The sequence below is a fragment of the Dicentrarchus labrax genome, unplaced genomic scaffold (assembly GCF_905237075.1).
Source record: "Dicentrarchus labrax unplaced genomic scaffold, dlabrax2021, whole genome shotgun sequence".
NCBI classification, from domain to species: Eukaryota; Metazoa; Chordata; class Actinopteri; family Moronidae; genus Dicentrarchus; species Dicentrarchus labrax.
The window spans coordinates 16,601-23,519 of NW_026136853.1; the positions used below are offsets into that span (position 1 = coordinate 16,601).

The 6,919-nt window shown below is 41.8% G+C and overlaps 1 long non-coding RNA gene across 1 annotated transcript; it reads right to left on the bottom strand.

Moving 5' to 3' along the window:
* Positions 1-4,542: 4,542 nt before the first annotated feature.
* LOC127360151 (uncharacterized) lies at positions 4,543-6,189 on the bottom strand. Its single transcript, XR_007883307.1, has 3 exons — positions 5,976-6,189; positions 4,834-5,777; positions 4,543-4,691 (listed from the first exon to the last, which is right to left on the bottom strand). It is a non-coding gene; the product is annotated as an uncharacterized LOC127360151 (long non-coding RNA).
* Between the last annotated feature and the right edge of the window lie 730 nt (positions 6,190-6,919).

Here is a 6,919-nt window from a genome sequence, read left to right on the forward strand (position 1 = left end):
CATGTAAAATTGTTAATTCCTGCCACTGGGTCAGATTAAATCAGATTTCCATTAAAATCATTTCAATGAAACTCTACTGCTTTTGTCCACAGGCGCCAACAGAGTCTACAAAGAATAAAATGTCCTTGTTACTTTAATCAGATGATAAACTACTCTTCAATTACAGTAGACACACATCCATTACTTATTAAACACTCAAACAGTGTTATTCACATGACACATAACTTGAATTGAATTGAAAATAAATCACCTACAATGTTGATTTTCAGCTCCAAAGAGGAAGATTGTTTGCTTCTTTCATATTCATGTAACCCGGTTAAAAGCATGAAGTCATTTAGGAATAAAAACATTTAAATAGTTGATAAAAATGGTAAAAGCTGTTTAAAAATGATTAGATAAAAGATAAAAGACAGGTATTTGTGAGAACTGTCTGAAGGTGTTTCAGCACGGACAGGGGAAGGTCAGAGGTTAAGGGAAGCTGCCGGAGTGAAGCGATAGAGTGAGCGTGACCCAGAGGTTTTCTGAGTTCATTTGGGAATTAGAAGTGCACAAACCAGTGTGTAACTGGTGTCTTATGATTGTTTGCACAACAACCAGTAACAAGAGTGACAAACAGGAGGAGTTTCTACCTGAAGTTCAGAGACTGCTAATGCTAGCGCTTAGCCACCGTGAAGTGAAGCTCGAGTCAGTTCATTACGAGTGGACAGACATTTTCTAGTTCAAGTTTGACTCCCTCAGTTAAACAGTTTGAGGGCTTTGGCTGCTGTTTTCGACCTGAAGACGGAGGAGAGACCCAGACAGAGCGGGGAGCAACCGGGAGGAGGACAGAGAAACCGACGGAGTCCATGTTGAGATGCTGATAGGATGCTGAGCCTGAACCTGTGACTGAGGAAGGACGGGACACAAACCTAAACTCCGGTATTGTTTCTTTTATTTTGCTCGCTGACGAGTGAAGCGGCCATTAAGTGTTGGGCCACAACGAACACGTGCAACGCAACAGGCCTGCAACGGTACATTTGAGTTCAAAGAAATCTATTTGCCGGCTTTAGATTGCATTAAGGTGTGTGTGGGCCCACAAATTGTGTTTAAGTGACTTTAAAGTTGATCACTTGAACCTGAATGAATCCAGTTACGGGTTAAAGCGGTTATATTGATGTGTATATAAGGTACAGTATTTACAGTGTTTTCCTGAAAAAATAGGCTATTTCATTTATAGTGTTTTTCTTTAAAAAAGAGGTATTTTCCTGATGAAGAGGGACATTTTATTTTGAAGGTTTAAAAAAAGAACATTCATGTGTTTATTGCATTTTCTTATTTCATTTTAAGCAATCATTTCTTTATTAAGTAAATAATTGAGACTTCTTTTTCTAAAACCTTGGGTTGTGTCATTTTCTTTCTTACCTGGAAAGAGGTTATCATTTCATTCTGAGAGATATACAGACGCATAGGGTTATAAATATAACTTAAAGGGGAGTTCATAAGTAGGTTAAAATACGTCTCAGTTGTGTAGAAATCCAAGATAATATTTTAACTAAATTAATCAGGGTTAAAACTATTGGATAGATATCTGTAAAGAACCCAAAAGCCCTGCCCTTATCCATAGGACTATTGAGGGGAGCGCTACATAAAATGGAGGCACCGCTGGGATAGTCTTGGATTTCTCAGTTTGTAAAATAAAAAAAATAAAGAAAGGAGTTAAAGGTAAAGTGACCAACTAAAGTTACTAAGTTAATTTATCAGTAACAGTATTAAAATGGAAAAAGCTGAACTAGTGTCAGAGTTAAAACGCTGGTGCCGTGGTGAGGGTTTGGATGAGACTCATGCGCTTATGACCATCGTCCCAGAAGATGTAGAGATCAGTGAAGTGGAAGAAACACTGGAAACTATAAAGCCTTTAGGACGGGTGCGTGTCCGTGGGAGAAACTTCAGTGCAAGACTAAACCGACGGATGTTTTTGTGTGAGAGTAAAGAGACTGTGAAAGAGGAGTGTTCCTCCTGAAGTTGTGTCTAGTGATGGTGGAGAGGCGTAGCCTGTTATCATCATAGGAGAGGCACAGGCAGCTGCTGAAGAGTTTAATAGTAAACTAAAAGGGTTGCTGCAGGCTGAAGGGAAAACCATGGAGGACCTCAAATCACTGTTCCCCAGTGCATCCCCACCCACTAGCTCCACTGAATCCATCCTTCGCGCGGTCGGAGATCTGTTGGATAAGACAACAAAACCAGCTGATGGTGGGAGTTATGATCGTCTACGCATGTTCTCGGGAGCCCTACCAACACCGCCAGGTGAGGAACCATTTGACCATTGCCTAGAGCAGGCATGGCTTATGGTGGAGGAGACTGAATGCTCGGACAGAGAAAAAAGACGCAGACTCATTGGAAGTCTAAAGGGGCCCGCACTAGAAATTGTGAAAGCAGTGCGGCACGCCAATACCGACGCCAGCCCAAAGGAGTGCTTGGAAGCCCTTGAAAGTGCTTTTGGAAGTGCTGAGTCTGGCGATGATCTCTACTTTGCATTCCGATTAACGCAACAGCAAAAAGGAGAGAAATTATCAGATTTCCTTCGACGTCTAGAGCGGTCTCTAGCTAAGGTGATTCAACGAGGTGGCCTCCCTGCTAGCTGCATGGATCGAGCCCGACTGGAACAGCTGCTAAGGGGTGCTATCGCTTCAGACCTGATGCTGATTCAGCTGCGCTTGAGAGAAAGGAAGGCTGCACCCCCAACCTTTCTACAGCTTTTGACTGAGATTCGTGCTGAGGAAGAGTATGAAACTTCTAGAAAGAAGCTCAGTGCCTCAGTACGTCAAGTGCATGTTAATCCAGAAGTGGATACAAGGCAAGCTGAGATCCAGAGCTTAAAGGCGGAAATAAAAGAACTGAAGTCAATGGTTGCATCCGTAGTGACCAAATCAGCTAATGTTAAAGATGATTACATGGAAGCTACACCCATCAGTGCACCGCCTGGCCCCGAGAACCGGGATGACGTCGAGCTGGCTGACTAGCAACAAGATGTCTGAGCAAGGTGCTGCAGTTGCTGTTTCAACCATGGAGGCTTCTAAACCGGTCTCCAACTTCCCCAAGGGAGCACCGAAAAGTTCAGAAGAGAATTTCTGCTATAGGTGTGGTGAGAGCGGACATTTTGCCACAAAGTGCCGCAACCCTGAGAATCAAGCCAAGGTTATCAGAAAGCTAATTCATGCTTTAAAGGTGACAAAAGACAAACAGCAGTCTGGTGATGCCACCACCAGTGAAGTTAACTGTGGGGTTACGAAAAGTGCTGTTACCTCATCAGAGCCGGCTGGCATCCCTGAAGGCTTGATTGGTCCACCCAGTATAGTACCAGTGAAAGTAAATGGACATTGCTGTGATGCCTTGTTTGATAGTGGCTCTCAGGTCACCATTATCTTTGACTCTTGGTATCAAACTTACCTGCCTGATGTCCCAATACACCCCGTGTCTGGTTTAGCCCTGTTGGGGCTAAGTGAATCTGATATCAGCTATCCCTACTGTGGGTATGTGGTGGTCGATATGGAATATCCAGCGAAGGTTGCAGGTGCCGACCAGACAGTGGCAATCCTCGCTCTCATCTGCCCCCAGCCCCGAACTGCAGACCAGACTCCTGTCATTGTGGGGACCAATGCCAGTCACATCCGACGTCTTGTGCAGCAATGTAGAGACAATGTCATTGACGTCACCCAGACACTGGGGATGCTAGCATGTTGCAGAGATAACAATGTAACATCACCTAACACAGCCACAGCCCTGGAAGAGGAGGATGATATTGGCTGTGTGTTATGGCAAGGCCCTGGCCCACTGACTCTGCCCCCGGGTGGTGACTGTAGTGCAGTCTGCAAAGTCGAGTACAAGCACCAGGTCGACAAAGAAATCCTGATGGTTGACTCGTCGCCTGTAGCTCCACTCCCAGCTGGTGTGCTACTTCAGCCCATGGTGGTGCCCAGCGAAGAAGTGAAGACACAGTTGAAGTTAGTATGAGACTTCAGCAGTTAGATCCAGTGGGTTTCTTCTAAAGTTTAAGACTTTTTAACATGAAATCCCTCCACCACAGCTCAGTGAGCAAACACTGTCCAGGGAACTCTGGAATATATTTCTGTACAGAACGAGGACTATGGAGTTTGTCCCCCATCACTAGGATGGAATTGACATCAGGAAAATATATTTTAAAGACCAGTATGAAGGAATGATTACAGAAAGAATCATGTTTTAATGTACATATGAACATGTGAATGTTGTTTTAAGACAGACTGTTAACTGAATAACTATTTATTTTATCACTGGATCTTATTATCAGTGTCCACTTGATGGGGCTGTTGTTCAGTAAAAGCAGAAGCTGGAGTGTGTAAATCTTCAGTGAGGAGCTGTCAGGTTTTTGTACAGAGTTTTGGTGTTTCCTGTCACTGTGGGCCTCACAGCACAGTAGTACACAGCAGAGTCTGTCACTGCAGCAGAGGAGATCTGCAGATGAAACTCCTTTGAATTTTTGTCATGTGTTAAAGACAACCTTGCTATTTTCTCTGAATATTCCATGATGAGAAGCTGTGGAGGTGAACTGGACTTCTGTTGATACCAGTAGAGGTTGTCAACAGAGTCTGAATATTTACAGGAGAGAGTCACAGTGTCTCCTTCCAAAGCCAGCATTACATCTTTAAATGGTTTCACTAAATCCTCAGAGGATCCTGAAAACAACAAAGATATATTTCACTGTCACGTCTGTATTTCTCTAAAGTGAGTTTAGTTGTAGAAGAACATTCATGAATTTGCAAAGAACATGAAATGTTTTTGAATCATGTCTAACATATCTTGTTGAAGTTGATTTACCAGTATGAAAGATGAAGATCATCATCCAAACTAAAGAGAGCTGCATTATTTCCACTTGTACTGAATGAACAACAGAGAGAACACAGCAGCTCTTCACTTCCAAAATGAGTTGTGTAGCTCCTCCTCTTGCTGTGGTCTGTTTGCATTCAGGCTGATGGAAGCTTTAGAAATGACAGTGATGCTGAAATCCTCATCATCCAAGAAGGTCAGACTGAAGGAGGAATCTGCAGAAAACTCAACTGAATCAGTCTGTAGAGAAACAACTTCCTGAAACATCCAAACTGCACACTGTACAGACATTCTAACTGTTGTGAGTGTGAAACATGTTTAAAGACATCTTGGTACAGAAAACATGATTAAAGCTGCAACTAACAAAACTTTAATCGCTGAAAAGTCTTTTAGTCTGTAAAATGGTCTTGTGTTGAAGCATCATCCAGTTGGTTTGTCATTGATGTGGATTTGCTGCTCATGTGAATCCTCCCACAGTGTTTCATTAGCAGCTGTAACCACAGTGACTCTGATAAAACAGGAATTAGCAGAATCCATCTGATATGAAGCTGTGGTTTGAATACCACTTCCCTCCTCTTTGAAGAGTAGTCAGATATCTGTGTTCAGGTTTTTGTACAGCCTCTTCTACACTTTGTATCACTGTGTTTCTAGAGCACAGTAGTAGAGAGCTGTGTCTGCCAGGGTTAGTTTTCTGATGGTCAGTTCAGTTGATGAATCTGTTGTTTCAGATTCATATCGTTTATTGGGAATATACTCTTGTGTTTTTGCTCCTTTCCAGAGTATAAACTGAGGTGCCTGAAGGTCAGAATGTCTGTACCAGTAAAGATAAGGATTATATAATGATGTCTGATATTGACATCTGAGTGTGACAGATTCTCCTTCTCTTCCACTGACTTTATCTCCTACAGGAGAGATTGTGTCTCCAGCTATTAGTCCTGGAAAAAGTGGAGAAAATGAAGCCATTAGACTAACATTGTTCATGAGGCTGAGAGGAGAAGACAGTGGAAAATATCAAGTGTACAGTGTTACTCTGTGGACAGAAACAGCTCAACTGTTGAGAGATTTCTGCTCTGAACTCCAGTTTCCATCAATCTTTAGAAAAGAATAAAAACATGTTGTGCTTTCTATCTTACCAAAGAAAAGAGCAGCAAGAATAATCCACAGCCAATGTTCCATCTCTACAACAAGGTTTAAATCAACAGGAGAAACTAGCTGATGTTCAACATTCAGTGTGACAATTGTTCTCTTCACAGCAGCAGTTATTATTGACAGAATGGTTGAACACAGTGCAGAAGTAGTGCACCGCCTACTTGATAATGTCGCCCTCTAGTGGAGCTAAAAAGTTGAGTCCAAGATAAAAGATAAGATGTACCTTTATTGATCCCCTGTAGGAGAAATTCAAATTAGACACAGCAGCAAAAGGGAATGTAGAGTACAGAAGTGAAAGTACACTAAAATATCAAAAAAAAAAAAGAATATTACAAAATATAATAGAAAATATAAGGCTATAAATGAAAAGTATATATACTATATGAAAAATGCATGTAAAAAGTAAAAATTGTGTGCAAATGTTTGAGCAGCTTTGACTAAAACCTAAACTGTACATGTGCAACTTAAATATAAGTAGTTGTGCAAAAAGTTTGTTTGTCGTAAGTTGGAGTTTAAAGGGACACTTCATCCATTTGCATTAAGCTTTGTATCATTAGAACCCCAGTCATATTTTTGAATGGTCGTGCATCATTCTCTCACTTTCCCTGAGAGGGGAGAAATAAGGATGTTAGTGTTGCACTTCCTGCTTCCAATGATGTAAAAATCGTCATTTTGCGTCATTGGAAGCAGGAAGTCTCATATCTCTGTAGAGGGGGTGAGACTACAAACACTACTTCCTCATTTTTTTTTTTCATCAGTGGGCGGGACTTCACTTGCACAAACTAAAAAATATATCCGCCATCTTGTTTGGAAGCTAAGCGGAGGCGCTGACGAGCCAGACGTTACGACTATGGTAATCAATCTAATATGGAAGACATTTCGAAAGTATGATGGTCGAATCAGATGTTCGTGGCTACCTTTATGAGCC